General features: G+C 45.4%; 1 pseudogene; it reads right to left on the bottom strand.

Annotated features, from left to right (window-relative positions):
* Window positions 1–21369: 21369 nt before the first annotated feature.
* On the bottom strand, window positions 21370–26119 carry LOC119337674 (annotated as a pseudogene).
* Window positions 26120–26557: the final 438 nt, after the last annotated feature.

The raw sequence follows: 26557 nt of genomic DNA, 5'->3' as shown, positions 1-26557 counted from the left end.
AAAATCCTACCAAATTAGGAAGTCCTAAGAAATTTGTACCAATCCAAAGCAAAAAGAATCAGGTCAGCATCACGTTTCTGTGAATTAACAAAACTAATTTACTGGGTGCAAAAGTTTCTGATTCTCAGCAGGATCAACACAACTATCACCGTAAGCTATCCTAAAGGTCTTACTTGGCACTTTATTGAAACAAAAGCCATAAAACATGATTACTACAGTAGCATAATCATGTGAACACACAAAAACAGTAAGTATAAATATTGGGTTGTCTCCCAACAAGCGCCTTTCTTTAATGCCTTTCTAGCTAGGCATGATGATGACAATGATGCTCACATAAAAGATAAAAATTGGAACATAACGGGAGCATCATGAAGCATATGACTAGCACATTTAAGCCTAACCCACTTCCTATGCATAGGGATTTTGTGAGTAAACAACTTATTGGAACAATAATCTACTAGCATAGGAAGGTAACACAAGCATAACTTCAAGATTTTAAGCACATAGAGAGGAAACTTGACATTATTGCAATTCCTACAAGCATATGTTCCTCCCTCATAATAATTTTCAGTAGCATCATGAATGAATTCAACAATATAACCAACACCTAAAGCATTTTTTCATGATCTACTTGCATAGAAATTTTACTACTCTCCACATAAGCAAAATTCTTCTCATGAATAGTAGTGGGAGCAAACTCAACAAAATAATTATCATGTGAGGCATAATCCAATTGAAAACTAAAATCATGATGACAAGTTTCATGGTTATCATTATTCCTAATAGCATACAAGTCATCACAATAATTATCATAGATAGCAACTTTATTCTCATAATCAATTGGAACCTCTTCTGAAATAGTGGATTCATCACTAAATAAAGTCATGACCTCTCCAAATCCACTTTCATAAATATTATAAGATTCAACATCCTCCAAAATAGTGGGATCACTACTTCCTAAAGTTGACACCTTCCAAACCCACTTTCATCAGTATAATCATCATAAATAGGAGGCATGCTTTCATCATAATAAATATTCTCATCAAAACTTGGGGGACTAAAAATATCATATTCATCGAACATAGCTTCCCCAAGCTTGTGGCTTTGCATATCATTAGCATCATGGATATTCAAAGAATTCATACTAACAACATTTCAAGCATGCTCATCATTCAAAGGTTTAGTATCAAGCATTTTATAGATTTCTTCTTCTAGCACTTGAGCACAATTTTCCTTTCCATCATACTCACGAAAGATATTAAAAAGACGAAGCGTATGAGACAAACTTAACTCCATTTTTTGTAGTTTTATTTTATAAACTAAACTAGTGATAAAACACGAAACAAAAATATTCGATTGCAAGATCTAAAGATATACCTTCAAGCACTCACCTCCCAGGCAACGACGCCAGAAAAGAGCTTAGTTGACGGGGTGTGAGTGCCGCTTACCCAGCCTCCCCGGCAACGGCGCCAGAAAAGAGCTTGATGTCTACTACAAAACCTTCTTCTTGTAGACGTTGTTGGGCCTGCAAGTGCACAGGTTTGTAGAACAGTAGCAAATTTCCCTCAAGTGGATGACCTAAGGTTTATCAATCCGTGGGAGGCGTAGGATGAAGATGGTCTCTCTCAAACAACCCTACAACCAAATAACAAAGAGTCTCTTGTGTCCCCAACACACCCAATACAATGGCAAATTGTATAGGTGCACTAGTTCAGCGAAGAGATGGTGATACAAGTGCAAGATATAGGTTTTTGTAATATGAAATAATAAAAACAGCAAGGTAACTAATGGTAAAAGTGAGCGTAAACGGTATTGCAATGGTAGGAAACAAGGCATAGGGTTCATACTTTCACTAGTGCAAGTTCTCTCAACAATAATAACATAGATAGATCATATAACAATCCCTCAACATGCAACAAAGAGTCACTCCAAAGCCACTAATAGCAGAGAACAAACAAAGAGATTATGGTAGGGTACGAAACCACCTCAAAGTTATTCTTTCAGATCAATCTATTCAAGAGTTCGTACTAGAATAACACATTAAGACACAAATCAACCAAAACCCTAATGTCACCTTGATACTCCATTGTCACCTCAAGTATCCGTGGGCATGATTATACGATATGCATCACACAATCTCAGATTCATCCAACCAACACAAAAGTACTTCAAAGAGTGCCCCAAAGTCTCTACCGAAGAGTCAAGACGAAAATGTGTGCCAACCCCTATGCATAGGTTCATGGGCGGAACCCGCAAGTTGGTCACCAAAACATACATCAAGTGGCACGTGATATCCCATTGTCACCACAGATAAACATGACAAGACATACATCAAGTGTTCTCAAATCCTTAAAGACGCAATCCGACAAGATAACTTCAAGAGGAAAACTCAATTCATCACAAGAGAGTAGAGGGGGAGAAACATCATAAAATCCAACTATAATAGCAAAGCTCGTGATACATCAAGATCGTGCCATAGAGAGAACACGAGAGAGAGAGAGAGAGAGAGAGATCAAACACATAGCTACTGGTACATACCCTCAGCCCCGAGGGTGAACTACTCCCTACTCGTCATGGATAGCACCGGGATGATGAAGATGGCCACCGGTGATGGGTTCCCCCTCCGGCAGGGTGCCGGAACGGGCTCCCGAGAGGTTTTTGGTGGCTACAGAGGCTTGTGGCGGCGGAACTCCCGATCTATCTTGATATTCGATGTTTTTAGGGTACGTAGGCTTATATAGGCAAAAGAAGTCGGTCGGGGGAGCCTCGAGGGCCCACGAGAGGGTAGGGCGCGCCCGGGGGGTGGGTGCGCCCCCTATCTCCTGGCCTCCTCGAGGATCTTCTGACGTGAACTCCAAGTCTCCAGGATCAAATTCTTCCAAAAAATCACGCTGCCGAAGGTTTCATTCCGTTTGGACTCCGTTTGATATTCCTTTTCTTCAAAATACCGAAACAGGTAAGAAAACAACAATATGGGTTGGGCCTCCGGTTAGTAGGTTAGTCCTAAAAATGATATAAATGTGTAAAATAAAGCCCATAAACATCCAAAAGGGGTAATATAATAGCATGGAACAATAAAAAATTATAGATACGTTGGAGACGTATCAACCGACGCCTTCGTCGCGTATTGACGTCCTGCCGCCTCGTCTTCGAGCTCTGCCTTCGGCGCCGCCATCACCATCCAGCCCTTGGACGGCCACCGAGATGTTCTCTTGGTGTCTTCTGCCACTTGTAGCCTGCCTAGGCGCCCCTTTTGCCCTTCTGCTTTCTTGTTCCATTTCCTGAGGAGAAGGACAAGAAAGGGATTACGGGCACCTTATATCTTTTTAGTCTTGTAAGCCTTTGGGCCTTTGTTAACTTTAGAACTTGTAATCCCCTTGTTCGTGTTTTTCATTTCGTATGGACTGTAGTCGTACGGGATGTTTTTTAATGAAAAAGGGATGTTTGCCGAGATTTTCGTTCGCGGGAGGAACCCACGACAAGGAGTGAATCCTTGTTATCTTTAAGACAAACGTTTTCTTGCCCGGCAACAGGCCTTGCCGTTTCCCCACTTCGCTCGACCTTTCTCACGCTCTTGGCGGAGGCAGGGAGGAGGTGGGCTTAGGCCCCTCGTTCCTCTTCTTTGCTGCCGCGGCTACGACCAAATCCAGACCCAGGGGATAATCCAGACCCAAATCCAGACTCAGAGATACAGCGGGGTTTCACGTACCCTAGTCCATAACGAAATGCACGATGGAGGACAAAGAATTTATCTGGATCTGCAGCCCCCGGCGACCTTGGCTTGCCGCGGACGGATCTTTGTTCTTGCAGCCCCCGGCAACTCTGGCTTGCCGGAGCCCGGACGTTGTTCCGTTCCCTTTCTTCCAAAATAGCTCGGCAAGAATACTTATGTGCCCTGCGAACCAAAGAATACAGAGAAGAACAGAGAGACGCACACTCGACCTCTAAGTTAGGGGTTAGCCGCCACTAAGCACTATCAACCCTAACCAAGGAAGAGACTCAACCTAGCATCCATGCTATAACTTAGGGCACCGGCGCTTCATTTATTTATGCTCAGGGTCTGCTCCTGGCTTTGTACAAAGGGTTACATGCCTTGCCGGCAAGGCTTGTACAAAAGGGTGGCTTGCCGGGAGGCCCGACAATCATGCCTTATGGGTAAAACTTGCGAAGATGCTCGATGTTCCACGAGTTGCTCACTGGAATGGCATCTTCAGTATCCAGCCGGACTGCGCCGAGCCTGGTGACTCGTGTTACCCGATAAGGGCCTTCCGACTTCGGCGTCAACTTGTTGGAATTCTTGGCCGACTGAACGTGCCAAAGAACAAGGTCTCCTTCCTCAAAGCTCCGGGCATGAACCTTGCGGCTATGGTAGCGGCGCAAAGCTTCCTGGTGGCGTGCTGCTCTCACAGCCACCCGGAGACAATCTTCCTCAAGGAGTGTCGCGTCATCTCGCCGCAATCGCTCTTGCTCTAGCTCATCATAAGCGAGCACTCGAGGTGACCTGTATATGAGTTCTGTGGGGAGAAGTGCTTCTGCCCCGTAAACCAGGGCAAAGGGTGTCTGGCCAGTGGCTCGATTCGGCGTCGTTCTGATCGACCAAAGAACCACCGGCAACTCATCAATCCAGCGGCTCCCGCTTTTGTGTAGCCTGTCAAAATTCTTCATCCTTAAGCCTCACAGGACTTCAGCATTTGCTATCTCCGCTTGGCCATTGCTCCGTGGATGTGCCACGGAAGCAAAACAGACCCTGCAGCCGAGATCCTCAATGTATTGCATGAAGGCGTGGCTCGTGAACTGTGTGCCATTGTCGGTGATGATCCTATTGAGCACCCCAAAACGGCACACTAGTCCCTTGAAGAACTTGATGGCTGACTGCGCTGTCACCTTCCTCACTGCTTCCACTTCTGGCCATTTTGTGAACTTGTCAATTGCGATGTACAAGTACTCAAAGCCCCCGACAGCATGGGGGAAAGGGCCCAATATGTCAATCCCCCAGACCGAGAAGGGCCAGGAGAGAGGGATAGTTTGAAGGGCTTGAGCTGGTTGATGAAGCTTTTTCGAATGGAACTGACACACTTCACACTTGGTTACTAGTGCCGTCGCATCCTGGAGGGCGGTGGGCCAGAAGAAACCTTGCCGGAAAGCCTTGCCGAGAAGGGCCCTCGACCCTATGTGGGAGCCACATATGCATCCATGTATCTCTGCCAACAACTTTAGTCCTTCCTCCCGGGAGATGCACATCAATTTCACCCCATTCGGTCTTCTTCTGTACAATATGTTATCCACGAATTGGTACAGAGCAGACCGGCGGGCTACTCTTCTGCCTCTTCCTGCTCCTCAGGAAGCTCTCCTTTTTGAAGGAATCAGACGGTGTGCTGCGCCCATGCCGGAGCCTGTGGCTCGACGACAAGGACCCAAGGCATCTCTTCTGCCACGGGAGCGGCCGCCTCCACGGCCATGACCTGAGGTCCTGCCGGAGTCGGTTGCCCTGCGGCAGGATCGGCATCCACGGCAACATCTTCGCCGGCGGCTCCGGGGAGCTCGGTGGGGAAGTACTTGCTGGGGCCTAGCTTCCTCCGCTTGTTCTGCCCAGTCGACGGCTCAACGGATGGTTGGATTAACTGAAGCACAAAGGTACCTGGTTCCACAGGTAGCTTGAGGGCAGCGCGCTTTGACAGGTAGTCGGCAATGTCGTTCTCCGCTCGAGGGACATGCTCTGCCTGTATACCGTCAAAGCGCTCCTCCAGTTTCCTCACCTCATCCACGTAAGCTTCCATCAATGGGCTTTGATAATCTTTGTTGATCTGCCTGACAATGAGCTGTGAGTCGCCCCTGACAATGAGCTTCTTAACTCTGAGGTCTGCCGCGATCCTGAGACCAGCAAGCAAACCCTCGTACTCGGCGGTGTTGTTGGTTGACATCTCCCGAGGGAAGTGCATCTGGATAACATACTTGAGGTGCTCTCCGGTGGGTGCGACAAGAAGCACACCGGCATCGGCGCCTTGCAGCGAGAAGGCACCATCAAAGTACATGATCCAGTTTTGGCTTGTTTCCTTGCCGGGGAGAGCGGTCTCCTGTACCTCTTCGTCAGGCATCGAGGTCCATTCCGCAACAAACTCCGCCAAGACACTGCTCTGAATCGTCGAGGTACTTTCAAACTTCAAACTGAAACTCGACAGCTCCAGGGCCCATTCCACGATCCTCCCCATTGCATCTGGGTTGTGTAGTATCCGTTGCAACAGGAGGCAGGTGACCACCATGATCTCGTGCGCTTGGAAGTAATGGTGTAGCTTCCTCGAAGCCATAAGGAGGCCGAAGAGCAGCTTTTGCACACCTGAGTACCTCAACCTAGCCCCCTGCAAGAGGGAGCTGACGAAGTACACTGGGTGCTGCACCATCTTCTTCTTCTGCGCCTCTTCACCCGGTCACGTGGGTCTTGTCGTGCTGGCGTCAACCCCTGCCGGGGACTCAATCTTGCCGGGATCGAGCCCTGCCGGAGAGGGTTTCGGCTTGCCATCTGTTGGCTCTGCCGCCACCGTTGCCTTCTCGTCGGCCTCTGTCTGCACCACTAGTGCGGTGCTAACCACTTGATTTGTTGCCGCTAGGTAAAGCAGCAACGGTTGTTATGGTTTGGGCGCAACCAGCATTGGGGTAGAGGAGAGGTATGTCTTCAAATCCTACAGCGCTGCCTCGGCCTCTGGGGTCCACTCCACTGGCCCAGCCTTCTTCAAGATCTTGAAAAAAGGAAGGGCACGCTCCGCGGACTTTGGCCATGAGCTTGGTGACCTCTGGTGAAGGCGTTAACAAACTCATGACACAGATCCGCCCAAGAAGAGATGGAATCCACCGGCAAGTGCAACAACCATGACATAACATTAGGCTTGAGTGCCAACGGGAAGTAGTTAGCAAGCACCTTATCATCGCGGGCCCCAGCAGCTTGCATCGCGATGGTGTAGATGCTGAGGAACTCTGACGGGTGAGTCTTGCCTTTGTACTTCTCGCCAACGCCGGGCTTGAACGTACGGTGGGATGGCCACTGGAACTGTCGCAGCTCGCGGGTGAAAGCCGGACAACCCACCTCATAGGGTAGGCCACCGTAGCCTCCCGGCGCTGGGTGGTCCGTAGCGGGCCCTGCCCGCCTGTCCGACTGGTGGCGCGCTTCACATCGGCGCTCGATCGTAGTTCGAGCGTCCTCAGGAGCCTGCTCCTGAAGGACTTGGCGCTGATCACAGTTGGTTCGTGGGTCGGATGACGTGATGGAGATATCATCACGTGCATTGTTGCGACGAACCGACGCCCGGGGCGGTCGGGACAGAGGAGGGGAGTGCACTGTGGCTACATCGCCTCCAGCACGGTCTCCGCTGGCATGCGGTGGCCCGGCGGAGCGACGGCCTATGGATCCCGCTGGCCGCAACTCATCATTGTTGGCGATGCCGACGAGGCTCCGTACGGTGGCCCTCCATTTGTCAAGCTTCTCCGCGGCGGGAGGAAAATCGAGGAGTAGCTGCGCGCGCTAGGGCTTCCGCTCGCATGCATGGCAGCAAAAGCTGGGTGGACCGCGATGTGCCTCGACTCCTAACCATGTTAGAAGGAGCTGCGTCACGGCTCCGCAGTTGTTCTCCACCTCCATCAGCACCTCGGCACGCATACCGGCCCTCTTCTTCGTGTGATGGACGCACAGGGCTCTTCCCAGGGCGGCGCGTAGGGTCACCGGTAGGGTGACGCTGCTCATCCCGCACAACCTGAGAGGAGCGCGCCGTGGGCGCCGGTGTTGGAATCTTGGAGGTCGCCGTGCCGCCGCCTGGCGGGATGGCGACGCCCCTGGAGGGCCCCGCGCTGCCTGCGGGGGCCCCGACTCCACCTCCGGAGCCCGTGACTAGTGGCTCGTCGCTTGGCGTGCGAATGACGCCACTCGTCGGGCCGGGACCATCAGGGTGATGTAGATGTTCGCGGGCGGCGCCACGGGTTCTCTCCATGACTGGCCCGCTACTGGGCCGTACCGGTACCAACCCGGTCCCGGACGAACCAATCGCAGTGGTCGTCTTCTTCTTAGGAGCCATGGCGATGAAGAATAGCTAGGTCAACTGCTAGACCAGATCCTCACGATTGCGCCCCCTGCCTGGCGCGCCAAAGATGTCGGTGGGAAACGACACCTATGGGATCACTGGAATCCCTTCTATAGTTGCGGGGCGCGGGGATCATGAGGAGAGCGGGACTAGTAGACAACACAAAGGAATTTACCCAGGTTCGGGCTGCAAAGGTGCATAAAACCCTACGATCCTGCTTTGGTGGATGTATTTAGTGTTCTTGAGCTCTTGAACTAGCTCTAGGTGCTGCGAGGTTCGAAAGAGCCAAATCCTTTCTCCGTGTGCCATGGGCCTCCTTTTATATACGAAAGGGGCTGCCACAATGGCACACAGGAGGTGGAAAGTGCGACAGCGTTGCGAGCATATCGCTGGTACTACAGGACAAGACGCATTTAATGCGAGGCTTAGGTGTCCCTTTGCTTTATCGGGGATGGGGGCGAGGCCCGTCCCGTCCGTCGCCGCTCCTCCTTGTTTCGACACGCGCCCTAGCCAGCGATGCGTGTGGTGCCACGTAGGTAGGCAGGCAGCTGAGGTGGCGAAGTGGTGGAGCCTCCACGAAGGGCTGCATGTTGCCACGCAGGTGCCTGCCCAGCTGGCTGGGCCGGCAGCTACATGCGAACGGCGACCAAGACTTGGCTGGCTCGGGCCTGGCAGTGGCCCTGCCGGTGCGCTTGGCGAGGGTCTTGCCGGGTGGCCCAGCAAGGGTCTTGCCGGGCAGCCCGGCAAGGGTCTTGCCGTGGTGCGCTGGCTTCCCTGGCAAGGATCTTGCCGGGGGTCTTGTGGGTTTCTTCGGTGAGGATGGTTGCCTTCCTATCCTCATTTGATCTTGTCCATTCTTTGTCTTCACAAAGATCTGCATGCCACCATAGAGATGCCTCCCGAGCCTCGTACCAATGCGTTTGTCGAGCACTGGTGGGCTCAAGGGTGGCTCACTTCGGCTGGCGTGGCCGAGCTCCCCCGACAAGGGTCTTCCCGGGGCCGCCTCCTTACCAGGGAAACCTGCTTCATCCATCTGATCTTTGTGGCCTTGGTCCTTGTCGTTGCTTTGTTTTGTCTTGTGGCTTTGGCTTCTCTCCAGCTTCCCTTTCCTGCCATATCTATGCATGGCCGTGGCGGGAGGCTCTGACTGCCCATGCACAAGTAAAGGGGTGAAAAGGAGAGCTCCTACTTTTGTACACCGACAATGGTCATCTATAAAAAAACCAGGTGAAAGAATCTGGTGTGGCCGTGCGTAAAGTTGGTTTATTTTAATGAACCATGAAAATGCAATCTCTTGAGTGCAAATAGGGTCAAGCCAAACTATGGACCTGTTACATGCGGGCACCCCCCGCACCACACATGGGATTTTGATTGCATATTTATACATATACAAGGAGACCCGTACAGTCTTCTTATTGGCTGTTGTTATGGGGGCATAGCCGCTAATCAAGCTCAGGTTTATCTCAGCTGCTACACCTAGGTGTGCGCCGAACACGCCTAGCTGTGTCCATGGTCTTGGAGACCGATGAGTTGCTCGGTTTGGGAAGGCCATTCTGTGATTCGGCTGCTAGAGCCGCCACGTATTCTTCCGTACGAAGAGAACGCTCCGTGTTTCCGCTGATTGTGATGACGCCCCGTGGACCGGGCATCTTGAGTTTGAGATAAGCGTAATGCAGGACTGCATTGAAATGAACGAAGTCCGTTCTTCCAAGTAGTGCATAATAGCCTCTTCAGAACGGAGCAATGTCGAAGATTAGTTCTTCGCTTCGAAAGTTATCGGGAGAACCGAATACAACCTCCAACATTAAAGAGTCTGGGCCTCTACGCCTGGTATTACTCCTTTAAAGGTAGTACTGCTTTGGTTGATTCTCGACGGGTCTATCCCCATCTTGCGGACAGTGTCCTAATATATCAGATTGAGACTACTGCCCCCGTCAATGAGGACTCGGGTGAGATGGTATCCATCGATTATTGGGTCGAGCACCAAGGCAGCCGAACTCCCATGACGGATACTAGTCGGATGATCCCTGCGATCGAAAGTGATCGGGCAGGCCGACCATGGGTTGAATTTGGGGCGACAGGCTCTACGACATATATGTCTCAGAGTGCGCGTTTGCGCTTCCTCTTTGGGATGTGGGTGACATAAATCATGTTCACTGTTTTGACCTCTAGTGGAATTTTTTTTGTCCCCCAGTGTTCGGCTGGCGAGATTCATCCTCATCTTCACTTAGCGGCTCCTTCCCTTTGTGTTCGGCGTTTAGCTTGCCGGCCTGCTTGAAGACCCAGCATTCTCTGTTGGTGTGATTCGCAGGTTTCTCGGGGGTGCCATGAATCTGACAGGACCTGTCTAGGATTTTATTTAGGCTAGACGGACCATCTCTGCTGCCTTTAAATGGCCTTTTCCGTTGACCGGGTCTAGAGCCCCTAAATCCGGCATTTACCGCTGTATTGTCTGGGCTGTCTTCATTATTTCGACGTTTGTTTTTATTGCGTCATGGTTTTCCATTGCCATCCCTGATTTCGGATGTGCCTGGATTGCTGGTGCTTCTGCGGCCCAACCAACTATCCTCGCCCGCGCAAAAGTGGGTCATAAGAGTTGTTAGGGCTGCCATTGTCCTTGGCTTTTCCTGGCCGAGGTGTCTGGCAAGCCATTCGTCCCGGACACTGTGTTTGAAAGCTGCTAGGGCTTCAGGATCCGGACAGTCGACGATTTGGTTCTTCTTGGTGAGAAATCTATTCCAAAGCTTACGGGCTGACTCTACGGGTTGTTGGGTTATGTGACTTAAATCGTCTGCATCCGGAGGTCAGACATAGGTCCCTTGAAAATTAGCCCTGAAAGCGTCCTCGAGTTCCTCCCAGCTTCCAATGGAATTTTCGGGGAGGATTTTCAACCAATACCGAGGTGGTCCTTTCAACTTGAGGGGCAGGTATTTGATGGCATGGAGATCGTCTCTGCGAGCCATATGGATGTGAAGAATAAAGTCCTCGATCCAGACCGCAGGGTCTGTCGTCGCATGCCTTGATGTTTACGGGTTTAAACCCCTCTGGAGATTCATGATCCAGCACCTCATCGGTGAAGCATAGGGGGTGTGCGGCACCCCTGTACTTGGCTATGTCGTGGCATGGGTCCGACGGCTGTAGTGTTCGGTGTTGATTCCGAGCTAGTAGTCGATCAGTATAGTCGGTTTGGTGGCCGTGATCCTGCATAGGAACACATTTCCTAGATCCATAGATGGACCTGGTTATACCAGCTCCTTTGTCCAGGTGCTCATGTAGATTGTGTTTCTGGTACTTGGCTGCAACCTCCCTCCCTTTATGGGGTGCTAATTTGCGTGCGACGTCATTAGCCGCTTTGTCTCGATCACGAGGTGGCCGGTTTGGCAGATCGGCCGTATTGTTTTTCGACGGAATGGGCGCGATAGCCTCATCATCGAATTCGGGCAGCAGCTTACGTTTTGGGTAGCTCTTTGTCTGGCGATCACCATTGTGTCTTTCCTTAGTGTCGAGCACTTCGTTCCATCTGTGATTGAGCGTATCCTGCATAGCTTTAAGCCGTTGCTTCTGCTTCTTCAAGCTCCTTGTGGTGGCAATAAGTCTCTTGTGGAGGTGCTCTTGTTCCAAGTGTTTTTCCGGGATGATGTTTGCATCGTTGTCCGGACTGTTCTCCTCTTCGGAGATAGGTTTATAAGTTTTGTCTTCGGCATCGCTGTGATCGAATAGCGGCCCCGGACTGTGTTTGCCGTCTCCTTGCTCGTCCTGCTCCATCGCTGGGTCTGCGGGGTCTTCATTATCTTCGGCATCGTCCGGGGTGTTTGATGACCCACAAGTATAGGGGATCTATCGTAGTCCTTTTAATAAGTAAGAGTGTCGAACCCAACGAGGAGCAGAAGGAAATGATAAGCGGTTTTCAGCAAGGTATTCTCTGCAAGTACTGAAATAAGTGGTAACAGATAGTTTTATGATAAGATAAATTGTAACGAGCAACAAGTAACAACTGTAAATAAAGTGCATCAAGGTGTCCCAATCCTTTTTTTAACAAAGGACAAGCCTGGACAAACTCTTATAATAGGAAAAGCGCTCCCGAGGACACATGGGAATATCGTCAAGCTAGTTTTCATCACGCTCATATGATTCGCGTTCGGTACTTTGATAATTTGATATGTGGGTGGACCGGTGCTTGGGTACTGCCCTTACTTGAACAAGCATCCCACTTATGATTAACCTCTATTGCAAGCATCCGCAACTACAACAAAAGTATTAAGGTAAACCTAACCATAGCATGAAACATATGGATCCAAATCAGCCCCTTACAAAGCAACACATAAACTAGGGTTTAAGCTTCTGTCACTCTAGCAACCCATCATCTACTAATTACTTCCCAATGCCTTCCTCTAGGCCCAAATAATGGTGAAGTGTTATGTAGTCGACGTTCACATAACACCACTAGAGGTTAGACAACATACATCTTATCAAAATATCGAACGAAATACCAAATTCACATGACTACTAATAGCAAGACTTCTCCCTTGTCCTTAGGAACAAACGTAACTACTCACAAAGCATATTCATGTTCATGACCAGAGGGGTATTATTGAGCATAAAGGATCTGAACATATGATCTTCCACCAAATAAACCAACTAGCATCAACTACAAGGAGTAATCAACACTACTAGCAACCTACTAGCACCAATCCCGGACTTTGAGACAAGAATTGGATACAAGAGATGAACTAGGGTTTGGAGATGAGATGGTGCTGGTGAAGATGTTGATGGAGATTGCCCTCTCCCGATGAGAGGAGCGTTGGTGATGACGATGGTGATGATTTCGCCCTCCCGGAGGGAAGTGTCCCCGGCAGAACAGCTCTGCCGGAGCCCTAGATTGGTTCCGCCAAGGTTCCGCCTCGTGGCGGCGGAGTCTTGTCCCGAAAGGTTCTCTTCTATTTTTTCTCATCGAAAGACTTCATATGGGAGAAGATGGGCGTCGGAGAGCCACCAGGGGGCCCACGAGGTAGGGGGCGCGCCCAGGGGGGGTGCCCCCCACCCTCATGAGCAGGGTGTGGGCCCCCTGGCCTTCATCTCTGGCAACGATTTTTCTTTATTTATTTTAAGGTGTTCCGTGGAGTTTCAGGACTTTTGGAGTTGCACAGAATAGTCCTTCAATATTTGCTCCTTTTCCAGCCCAGAATTCCAGCTGCCGGAATTCTCCCTCTTCATGTAAACCTTGTAAAATAAGAGAGAATAGCCATAAGTATTGTGACATAACGTGAAATAACAGCCCATAATGCAATAAATATTGACATAAACGCATGATGCAAAATGGACGTATCAGTGTTATTCTTTCTTGTGCCGGTATCGCTGTTTTTCCTATGGCGGGGTTTAGAGCGGCGCCGCTGACATTGGTGCTTTGGCTGCTTCTCAGGAGGATTATCCTCCATTGCATCCTTTTGATCCTTGCCATTTTTTTCTTTGGGTGTGTCCACCATATATAAGTCGTACGATGAGGTAGTTGTCCAACACCCTGTGGGCGGTGGTTCCTGTCCTTCTCCGGCATTGTCGTCCATACCATCAATGTCTTTGGAGTCAAAATCAAGCATGCCGGTTAAGTCGTCGACAGTGGCTATTAAGTGGGTGATGGGTGGGTAACGCATTCCTTCGTCGTCCGCTTCCCACTCAAGCCGGACATAGTTCGGCCAAGAGTCTCCTGACAAGGAGAGAGATGTTAATGAGTTTAGCACGTCGCCTAAGGGCGAGTGTTGAACGATGTCCGTGGAGATAAACTCCAATATCGGTGCCTAGTTAGATCCGATGGGCGCGGATACGCGCGGTTCGGAGTCTGTGGCCGGAGACGAGTCCGAGGGTCCGATGACACAGACTTCATTGGAGGTGTAATTTGTGTTCGGCTCTATCGCCGTTGAGTGTGTGGCTTCCGTGGCGGGGTCCATCCTCCCGTCCCTGGCTGGCACGATCTGTACTAGATCTAAGGCCAGGGCAGTTGCAGGTGCGATCTCCTAAACACCGTCCGATGGTAGATCTAGGTCATACTCATCGTGGCTGTAGGGTGCACCTGTCATGGGCTCGAATCCATCGAAGATCAAGTCTCCTAGGATGTCGGCAATGTAGTTCAGGCTTCCAAACCTGACCTGATGGCCACGGGCGTAGCTATCGATCTGCTCCAGATGGCCAAGTGAGTTGGCCCGCAGTGCGAAGCTGCTGAATACGAAGATCTATCCGGGGAGGGAAACCTCACCCTAGACTGCGTCATTGTAGACAATTGAAGGAGCCATCAAGCCTTATTTCGATGTCATAGTGGAACTCTCAATGAAAGCACCAATGTCGGTGTCAAAACCGGCGGATCTTGCGTAGGGGGTCCCGAACTGTGCGTCTAAGGCTAATGGTAACAGGAGGAGGGGGACACAATGTTTACCCAGGTTCGGGCCCTCTCTATGGAGGTAATACCCTACTTCCTGCTTGATTGATCTTGATGATATGAGTATTACAAGAGTTGATCTACCACGAGATCATAGAGGCTAAACCCTAGAAGCTAGCCTATGATTATGATTGTTGTTGTCCTAAGGACTAAACCCTCCGGTTTATATAGACATCGGAGGGGGCTAGGATTACACAGAGTCGGTTACAGAGAAGGGAATCTACATATCCGAATTGCCAAGCTTGCCTTCCATGCAAAGGAGAGTCCCACCCAGACACGGGACGGAGTCTTCAATCTTGTATTTTCATAGTCCATCAGTCCGGCATAAGCATATAGTTCGGCTGTCCGAGGACCCCCTAATCTAGGACTCCCTCAGGTACATGGACAACACTCTCCCCTCTTGTTGCTATGCATCACCATGATCTTGCGAGTGTGTAGGATTTTTTTTGAAATTACTACGTTCCCCAACAGTGGTATCAGAGCCAAGTTTATGCATAGGTGTTATATGCACGAGTAGAACACAAGTGAGTAGTGGGCGATAATAGTCATGCTGCTTACCAGCATATCAGACTTTGATTCAGCGGTATTGTTGGATGAAGCGGCCCGGACCGACATTACGTGTACGCGTACGCGAGACTGGTTCTACTGACGTGCTTCGCACACAGGTGGCTGGCGGGTGTCAGTTTCTCCAACTTTAGTTGAATCGAGTGTGGCTACGCCCGGTCCTTGTTGAAGGTTAAAACATCACATACTTTACGAAAAATCGTTGTGGTTTTTATGCGTAGGTAAGAACGGTTCTTGCTCAGCCCGTAGCAGCCACGTAAAACTTGCAACAACAAAGTAGAGGACGTCTAACTTGTTTTTGCAGGGCATGTTTTGATGTGATATGGTCAAGACATGATGTTAAATTTTATTGTATGAGATGATCATGTTTTGTAACAGAGTTATCGGAAACTGGCAGGAGCCATATGGTTGTCGCTTTATTGTATGCAATGCAATCACCCTGCAATTGTTTTTACTTTATCACTAAGCGGTAACGATAGTCATAGAAACAATAGTTGGCAAGACGACAACGATGCTACGATGGAGATGAGGGTGTCGCGCCGGTGACGATGGTGATCATGACGGTGCTTTGGAGATGGAGATCAAAGGGCACAAGATGATGATGGCCATATCATATCACTTATATTGATTGCATGTGATGTTTATCTTATATGCATCTTATTTTGCTTAGTTCGACGGTAGCATTATAAGATGATCTCTCACTAAATTTCAAGGTACAAGTGTTCTCCCTGAGTATGCACCATTGCAAAAGTTCGTCGTGCCGAGACACCACATGATGATCGGGTGTGATAAGCTCTACGTTCACATACAAGTGGTAACAGATATTTTTATGATAAGATAAATTGTAACGAGAAACAAGTAACAAGTTTAAATAAAGTGCAGCAAGGTGGCCCAATCCTTTTTGTAGAAAAGGACAAGCCTGGACAAACTCTTATAATAGGAAAAGCGCTCCCGAGGACACATGGGAATATCGTCAAGCTAGTTTTCATCACGCTCATATGATTCGCGTTCGGTACTTTGATAATTTGATATGTGGGTGGACCGGTGCTTGGGTACTGCCCTTACTTGAACAAGCATCCCACTTATGATTAACCTCTATTGCAAGCATCCGCAACTACAACAAAAGTATTAAGGTAAACCTAACCATAGCATGAAACATATGGATCCAAATCAGCCCCTTACGAAGCAACGCATAAACTAGGGTTTAAGCTTCTGTCACTCTAGCAACCCATCATCTACTAATTACTTCCCAATGCCTTCCTCTAGGCCCAAATAATGGTGAAGTGTTATGTAGTCGACGTTCACACAACACCACTAGAGGTTAGACAACATACATCTTATCAAAATATCGAACGAATACCAAATTCACATGACTACTAATAGCAAGACTTCTCCCTTGTCCTCAGGAACAAACGTAACTACTCACAAAGCATATTCATGTTCATGACCAGAGGGGTAATATTGTGCATAAAGGATCTGAACATATGATCTTCCACCAAATAAACCAACTAGCATCAACTACAAGGAGTAATCAACACTACTAGCAACCTACTAGCACAAATCCCGGACTTTGAGACAAGAATTAGATACAAGAGATGAACTAGGGTTTGGAGATGAGATGGTGCTGGTGAAGATGTTGATGGAGATTGCCCTCTCCCGATGAGAGGAGCGTTGGTGATGACGATGGTGATGATTTCCCCCTCCCGGAGGGAAGTGTCCCCGGCAGAACAGCTCTGCCGGAGCCCTAGATTGGTTCCGCCAAGGTTCTGCCTCGTGGCGACGGAGTCTCGTACCGAAAGCTTCTCTTCTATTTTTTTATCATCCAGAGACTTCATATGGGAGAAGATGGGCGTTGGAGAGCCACCAAGGGGCCCACGAGGTAGGGGGGCGCGCCTAGGGGGGGCGCGGCCCCCACCCTCGTGAGCAGGGTGTGGGCCCCCTGGCCTTCATCTTTGGCGACGATTTTTCTTTATTTATTTTAAGGTGTTTCGTGGAGTTTCAGGACTTTTGGAGTTGCACAGAATAGTCCTTCAATATTTGCTCCTTTTCCCTCCCAGAATTCCAGCTGCCAGCATTCTCCCTCTTCATGTAAACCTTGTAAAATAAGAGAGAATAGCCATAAGTATTGTGACATAACGTGAAATAACAGCCCATAATGCAATAAATATCGACATAAAAGCATGATGCAAAATGGACGTATCAACTCCCCCAAGCTTAGACCTCGCTTGTCCTCAAGCGAAAAGCTGATAACAATAAATATGTTCTCATGTTTAGAGGTAGAGGCGTCGATAAAAATAAGATACGGACATGAAGGCATCATGATTACTTCATAACAACAACATAAATAAATCTTTTCATATGATTACTTATGTTCTAGTGACGATCTTTTCACAAAGCCAAAATATGAATCAGAAACTTTATTGGGAACCAACAATTATAATCTCAGTCATTGAAGCAATTGCAATTTATCATAACATCGGAAAGAGTCTATGTCAGAGCTTAAAAGCAAGTCCACATACTCAACTATCACTTAGTCCTTCATAATTGCTAACACTCACGCGATACTTGTGGTTACGGAGTTTTAATCGGACACAGAGAAAGATAGGGGTTTATAGTTTTTGCCCCACAACCTTTTACCTCAAGGGTAATGTCAACAGTAATAATTCACGCTCCCCCACATCCAATTAGATATATATATATATATATATATATATATATATATATATATATCATGTTCTTTCCAACATGCTGAGTTTGCCAAAGGATAAAATGAAAAAGGAAGGGTGAAGATCACCATGACTCTTGCATAAGGTAGAGGATAATAATAAAAGATAGGCCCTTCACAGAGGGAAGCAGAGGTTGTCATGCGCGTTTAGGGTTGATGCACAAAAATCTTAATGCAAAAGAACGTCACTTTACATTGCCCCTTTTATGTGAACCTTTATTATGCAGTCCGTCGCTTTTATTGCGTCCACAGCAAGTTCCTACAAAGTTTATTTTCTCCGCACTAATAAATCATGCATATTTAGAGAGCAATTTTTATTGCTTGCACCGATGACAACTTACTTGAAGGATCTTACTCAAGCCATAGGTAGATATGGTGGACTCTCATGGCAAAACTGGTTTAAGGGTATTTGGAAGGACAAGTAGTATTTCTACTTAGTGCTGAAGATTAGCTAGCATGAGGGGGAAAGGCAAACTCAACACGGTAGAGGAACCATGACAACATACTTTATCTCAGATGTATGAGAACATAACTCATTATGTTGTCTTCCTTGTCCAACATCAACTCTTTAGCATGTCATATTTTAATGAGTGCTCCCAATCATAAAAGATGTCAATGATAATATATCTATATGTGAAACCTCTCTTTCCTTCTTACTTCCTATTAATTGCAACAATGACCAAAGCTATATTTGCCAACTCCCAACAACTTTAAATCATCATACTCTTTCTATGTGAAGTCATTACTTTCAATAAGATCAATATGAACTCTTTGATTCTTTTTATTCTTTTTCTTCTAATCACCCAGGATCATGGAAAAATACTCAATCCCTTGACTCAACACTAATCTTTATTATATAGCTCACAGACTCGATTACAAAGAAGGATCATAAAGCAAAACTCAAAACTAGATCATGCCATGACTTTATTCTACTAAATTAAGATACTACTAATAGGATCAAACTAAAAAAAGGTAAAGATAGGAGTTGTGACGGTGATACGATACCAGGGCACCTCCCCCAAGCTTGGCAGTTGCAAGGGGAGTGCCCATACCCATGTGATTATGTCTCCTTCCTTGTTGGCGGTGGAGGCGTTAATGATGATGCAAGCTTGTCATCCATCTTCCACGGCATAGGCTCACCATCATACAAGGATGATCGAGTCTCTGGAATCCTCAAATCTGCAGCCAAACTCATCCTTTTGAATCTATATTCATACTCACAATTTTGGTTTTGCAGATCATAGATTTGGGCTTGGAGGTGCTTGATCTTCTCATGTAGCTTATATATAGCTTCCTCGGTCTTCTTGGCATATAGCTTCCTTGATCTTCTCGAGCATCTTGTGTGTAGCGTTGATTCCACGCTCCACCATCCCCTGGCACTTGAAAACTTGTTGCTCCATTGCTTCGAGCCTCAACTCCACGCTTCCGGTTCCCATTGGTCCCTCAACATCGCGGATGCGCAGCAACCCATCACGCATCTCAATGGTTTGAGGGTGTCGCAGCACCTCCGCGAGGTAAGGGTTGATAACCTTCTCGAAGAACTTGTCCCTGGAAGCACTTGGGGTCGTCATGATGACCTAGACTTGTCAGAAAAACAGCTCGAAACAAGAACAGGGGAGATTTGCGTGATACGAGAGTCAAAACCTTCGGGAGTATATATAATGAATTTTTACCGACCAAAATACGTATCGTGCAAGGAAACGGAGTCCGGAGGGCACACGAGGTGCTCACGAGGTAGGAGGGCGCGCCCAGGGGGGTAGGGCACGCCCTCCACCATCGTGGAGGCCTCGTGTCCTCCCCGGACTGCTACTTATTTTTCTATTTTTCTAAATATTCCAAAACGGAGAAATATTGCCTTAAAAATTGTTTTGGAGTCGGTTTACTTACCGTACCACATACCTATTCCTTTTCGGAGTTTGGAACGTTCTGAAAAGTGTCCCTTATTTATTCCTCCGGGGTTACGGTTTCAATAACATTAGTTTCAACATTTATAGGATTACCTGAGATATAGTGTTTGATTCTTTGACCGTTTACCACCTTCGGATTTGTGCCTGCGAAGTTGTTGATTTTTATGGCACTGGAACGATAGACCTCCTCGATAACGTAAGGACCTTCCCATTTGGAGAGAAGTTTTCCTGCAAAAAATCTTAAATGAGAGTTGTATAGCAATACATAATCACCTACATTAAACTCATGCTTTTGTATCCTTTTGTCATGCCATCTTTTAAGCTTTTCTTTAAACAACTTGGCATTTTCATAAGCTTGGGTTCTCCATTCATCAAGTGAGCTAATATCAAATAACCTCTTCTCACCGGCAAGTTTGAAATCATAGTTGAGCTCTTTAATAGCCCAATATGCCTTATGTTCTAGTTCGAGAGGTAAATGACATGCTTTTCCATAAACCATCTTATACGGAGACATACCCATAGGATTTTCATATGCAGTTCTATAGGCCCACAATGCATCATCAAGTTTTTTGGACCAATTCTTTCTAGACCTATTGACAGTCTTTTGCAAAATCAATTTGAGCTCTCTATTGCTCAATTCTACCTGTCCACTAGACTGCGGGTGATAAGGAGATGCAATCCTATGATTAACATCGTATTTAGCAAGCATCTTACGGAAAGCACCATGAATAAAGTGTGAACCACCATCAGTCATTAAGTATCTAGGGACTCCAAACCTCGGAAAAATAACTTCCTTAAGCATTTTAATAGAAGTGTTATGATCAGCACTACTAGTTGGAATAGCTTCTACCCACTTAGTAACATAATCAACAGCAACTACAATATGAGTGTAACCATTAGAGGTAGGAAAAGGTCCCATATAATCAAATCCCCAAACATCAAATGGCTCAATAATCAACGATTTCTTATATAGAGAGAACGGCCCTCACAAATTGAAAATACTAATTTGTTAAGAATCAATCGAATTGAAGTCATAGTGTCATCGTTGGCTGGAATCGATATATTCGCGAGATCCGGGTCACAATTTGTATCGACTAAAGAAATAGTAGGAATCCCCAAAATGGCACATTCCTGAAGAGCTATATACTCTTTTTGCTGATCAAGGACGATCACAATGTCTGGCAATCTCGTCATATATTTGATCCCGCCGAGATACCTTTTCAAGGTAGATAATTTTCTCTTCAAGATTGCCACATCTCTTTTTGGGAGATGGTGGAATTTTCCCATTTTTTCTTCTGCTCTTAAGTCTCTAAATTGAGAAAGTCTAGTTTTCGTAATCGACCCATTCGTTAACATACCACTAAACCACTTTTTATTAACATAATGACAACGAGCCCTTATTGCAGCTAATGCTACTAAATCCGTTGCTCTTTTTTTGGTACCAACAATTAAGAAACTTTTTCCCTGACTTGCTGCATCAAAAACTAAATCACAAGCTTCTGATAAAAAACGAGCCGTTCTAGCGAGATTTATAATATGAGTACATTTACGCTTTGCCGAAATGTAAGGGGCCATTTTAGGATTCCATTTCTTAATACCATGACCAAAATGAACTCCAGCTTCTATCATCTCTTTCAAATTAATGTTCCAATATCTTCTTGTCATTTTTTCCACACTTCCTTTTTTTTAATCCTACCATTCCATTACGGAATTTAGTTCTTTTTGAAGATTAAGAAAGATCCGAAATAGCTTGAAATAAATAATAATTGTTCCGAGAGAACCTTGTACTAAGATAAGAGTTGGCCATTGATACATGGTATAAACATAACCACCTTAATGAATTAACTGACTTGTTTTACTTATTAAAATAAAAATCTTAAAAATCTAAAATTTGACCTATTAGTGTTCTAAGTTCAAAAGTCTAGTAAAGTAAAAAATATTTTTTATGTATCCTTAAATGATATAGGGTTAAATGTTAAATGGGGGTTCTTATGTCTCATAAAAATTGTTTGTTACGTCAGAATCTGAAGAAACTAATTCTGTATGGAGAAACAAAAAATCTCTCATTTCTGACGTGAATAGATTTTTTTATTTCGAAATAAAGGTTCTTGTCTTGTGGGGAACGATGCACAAATTTTTGGAATCCGGTACCAACAGGTATAATCCCCCCCAGAACTACGTTTTCTTTCAAGCCTTTCAACCAATCAATGCGACCTCGTAGGGCAGCTTTTGCTAAAACTCGAGCAGTTTCTTGAAAACTTGCTTCAGATATGAAACTTTGGGTATTCAGGGAGGCCCTTGTTATTCCCAATAAGATTGCCCGATAATAGATCGATTCATCCAAAGCTCGCCCTGCTCGTTCCGCTCGCAATAGTCCGATTAATTCCCCAGGCGAAAAAACATTAGACATTCCATCTTCGGAAACCCGCACTTTTGATGTTACTTGGCGTATAATAATCTCTATATGTCTATTATGGATCTGTACCCCTTGGGATCGATAAACCTTTTGGATTTTATTAACCAAAGAGATACTACTTTGGGCTATGGTTAGCTCAGCTCCAATCAAGAATCCCCAAGGGACCCCAAGAATTCTTGGTATACGCTCATTCCAATCCTCAATTCTCCTTTCGAGATTCGGGGATAATGAATCAATTGAACGCGCTTCAAAGATTTGTTCCACTTTTGGAAGACCTTGCGTTATGTCACTAGATCTCGATTTTTCATATATAAACGTAACTAACCTATCTCCCTTGTAAAGGATTTCTCCATAATGACCATTAACAGTTGCTCCTGTAGTGGCCAAATAAGGTTTAGCTGCTCTTATAACAAAGGAATTCATATTTACAATGAAAATTTGACCGGATTTTTTTATGTGCGATTTAAATAGACATACATTTTCACAAATAAATTGTCCAAGGTGAATTATTGCCAATGTCTCTTCCCAAGAATCATGATGGACAAAGTGACAATTCAAAAGGAATGGATCCAACATTATGTTACTACCGAAATTAGAAATCCTTTTATTTTCATCTATTAAAGAGTATTTAAGTTCTTGAAGTACTTGGAAGGTTTGTTTTAAATTGTCAACGAACAAATATTTTTTAACAGGATTTTATTATGCGTTAGTAAATAGTAAGATGAAGAAAAATGCGATATACTAGCTACAATAGCGCCTAAGGGCCCAAAAATTTCTCGAATAGGAATTCTAGGATTCCATTCTTTTATCGCATTGGGATGTTTTGAATTCTTGAATAAACCAATTCGAGAACAGTTGGATGCCGACAAAATCATCAAAGAGTGGTATTCTTTATTTCGATTCAACAAAGTGCCAATAGCTTCTGGATGTTGGCTAAGTGATTCAATCTTCGCCTTGGAATAAAAAGAATTGATATTGGCGCGATCTAACCTTTTATGGGGAATCGGTCCTGCACTTGTCCTATCATACCTTTTTCGTGTATACGAAATAGTGGACTTGACTAACTCAATTCTTAGGAAATCGCTAGTAAGATCATTTGCTCTTACCTCAACAAGGGAAGCACCAGCCTTTTCTTTTTCTTCTTGTTCCCAATTCACTACTAAGCAAGTTCTAACAAATTGACTATTTGTGTGATAAATTCTTTGAGTTAACTTGCTATTTTCATGAGAAATAAAATTGACAAGTCGAATTTGGAGATTATTTTCTTCTTGCAAGAGATCCTGCGGGAAAAGTGTTGCTAAATTTCTTCCTTCGTCCATTTCATATGCCACTGTAGGGCGAACGGAAACAAAATACTTTTCCTTGCTCTTGAGAATTTTTTTCCGTTGAACATAGACCCAATTTTTCCTTTTTTTGATTCCTTAGAATCTTTTTTTTGTCTTTCTGGCGGTATCAAACAGCCACCTAATATCTTATCCGCCTCTTCAGGAAAATGAATATCTCCAGAAAATATTTTGAGTTCCGTATGGCTTTTTTTATTCTTCACTCGGACCAGTCCGCCTAGTCGACTTCTTGTATTTTTTGTGAGTTGTGTATCCACTCCAATAATACTATTGTCAAGTATCTTTAGGGATGAAGATCTCGGCAAGATATGAAGTTCTTGAAGAATGAAAAAAAACCGATCTACTTCTTTTTGGTATTTTAGACTAAATTCTTTTGTTCCTCGATGCTCAATCAAACCCTCTTTTTTTAAGATGGAATCTTCCTCTGGGCTCTCGTATTCATCCTCTGAATCTTCTTCTGAGTCTTCCTCTAAAGTACCATATTTTTCCTCTGCGCTTTCCCCGGGGATGCCATATTCGTCTTCTGAGTCTTCCTCTATAGTTCCATATTCGTCCTCTTGGGTCCTATATTTGCTCTCTGGGCTCCCATATTCCTCTTCTGGGTCTTTCTCTAAAGTCCTATATTCGTTCTCTGGGTTCCCATATTCGTTTTCTGGGCTCCCATATTCGTCTTCTAGGGTTTCATATTCGTATTCGTCTTCTAGGATTCCATATTTAGATTCTTCTAGGGTTTCATATTCATATTCGTCCTCTCGGGTACTGTATTCGTCTTCTAGGGTCTCATATTCCTCTTCTGAGTCTTCGGCTCGAGTCCTATATTCTTCTTCTAGGGTCCTATATCTAAATTTAACAATTCCTGAACCCTTTTTATCTTTTCTGTATCGGGGATCATCAAAATAAGCAAAAATAGTATTTCTACGTAAAACACCCATAAGGGGGATTTCAATCGAAATCCCAAAACAGGATATTAGTTCTTTCTCTTGTTCTTGATGATATTGTAATGGAATGACGAACCTATTTCTTCGCTTTTTCGCCAACAAATCTGAATTATCTTGAAAAATAGAAGGATAGATAAAATTCCAATGGCCATTGGACATGATTCGATCCAACATTGAATAATCAAGAATTTCCCTATCTTTTTTACCATAAGTATTCATTTGATCTTGATCCTTGTGGAGTGAAAAAGACGCTATACTGGATCTGCACATACTTACTGACAATATCCATAAATGGCTTGTTTTTGGTAATCGGCGAAGATTACCATATTGATATTCGGGCGCATGGTAAACATCAGTACTCCAGTGCATTTCGCCGTCTGATTCAGAATAAATATGCTTTTGTACCCTTTCTTTAAAATGTAAAGTGGACGTTCCGGCACGAATCTCCGCAATTACTTGTTCGGATTTTACATATTGATCATTTTGCACTAGAATCAAGCTTTTTGAGGGCATATTCACACTATATAGAATATCTTGACTCTGAATAGTTACATGCAAGTCTATATAACATAGAAAAGCAGGCTGCCCATGACGGGTACGTGTGGGGTGAACCAAATTCTCATTGGATTTTATTTTTCCATTCGAAGGGGATCGTACAAGGTCGGCAGTACCCCCTGTGAATACTCCGCCAGTATGAAAAGTTCTTAATGTTAGTTGAGTCCCTGGCTCCCCAATTGATTGACCTGCAATAATACCTACGGCTTCTCCCAATTCGACCAGATCACTATGAGTAGAACTCCGGCCATAGCATAATTGACAGATCCAAGAAGTGCTTCGGCAAGTAAAGGGGGTTCTAATATGTATTGGTTGTGCTCGAAATGGTTGTGCTCGAAAGGCAGTTATGAATCGATTGACTAATCCAATTCCAATATCTTGATTTCGCGCGGTAATGCATCGTGAACCGATATATATATATCGTCTGCTAATACACGACCAATTAGTGTTTGGACAAAAAGTTTTTCCGTCATCCCATTTTGAGGACTTACAGAAATACCTCGGATAGTACCACAATCTCTTCTACGCACAATAATATGGTGAACTACTTCAACAAGTCTACGTGTAAGATATCCAGCATCTGCTGTTCGCACAGCAGTATCTACAACCCCTTTGCGGGCTCCATAGCAGGAAATTATATATTCTGTCAAAGAAAGTCCCTCGCGTAAATTGCTTTGAATAGGTAAATCAATCATTTGTCCTTGAGGGTCCGACATTAATCCTCTCATACCTACTAATTGGTGTACTTGAGATGCATTTCCTCTGGCTCCTGAAAAAGACATTAGATAGACTGGATTAGAAGGATCCGTTATCCGAAAATTTGAATTCATTTCTTGTTTCAAATATTCACTTGTCGCATACCATATCTCAACAGATTGGCGTAATTTTTCTACCGTGTGTACAGCCCCATAATAATAGTGTTTCTCCAAAAGAAAACTCTGTTGTTCCGCATCTTGGACTAACCATCCCTTAGAGGGTATTGTTAAAAGATCCTCGATTCCTAACGAAATCGATGTAGTAGTGGCTTGATGGAAGCCCAGAGTCTTTAGTTGATCCAGTATATGGGATGTATATCCCATTCCAAAATGATCTATTAATCTGCTAATAAGTCGTTTCATACCAGTTCCGTCTATCTCTTTATTATGAAAGACCAGATTGGCCCGTTCCGCCATACATAAGTACCCTCGTTTTGGCTGAGTAGGATTCGACAATTGCCGAGTAGGATTCGACAATGGGCCTGAGTCAGTGATTCGAAAATTTAATTAACTTAATTGCCTCAATCTCAATCTGGATTCGCGTGGCAAATAATGATGATACTAGGGAAATCGGAATGCCCCCCGAAAGGGGAGGGGCATCGCCGAATCTAACTTTCTTGTTTAGGTAGTGTATGAATAGGCCTGACTAAATCCTTGTATGGCTTCCTCTATTTCTCTATAAAAAGAAATATGACCAAGAGTGGTTCGAATGTATATCGAACGAATTTCTTTTTTCTATTTCCCATTATTAGATAGTGGGCATAAATCTCATGATAAGTCCCCAAAGATTCATATTGAACTTCAATCGGAACTTCTCTTGACCCAATGACGCGTTGATCCAGGTTCCATCGTAGCCACAAG

Source organism: Triticum dicoccoides, chromosome 7B (assembly GCF_002162155.2).
Source record: "Triticum dicoccoides isolate Atlit2015 ecotype Zavitan chromosome 7B, WEW_v2.0, whole genome shotgun sequence".
Classification (NCBI taxonomy): Eukaryota; Viridiplantae; Streptophyta; class Magnoliopsida; order Poales; family Poaceae; genus Triticum; species Triticum dicoccoides.
This window is presented reverse-complemented; position numbering and strand designations above follow the sequence as displayed.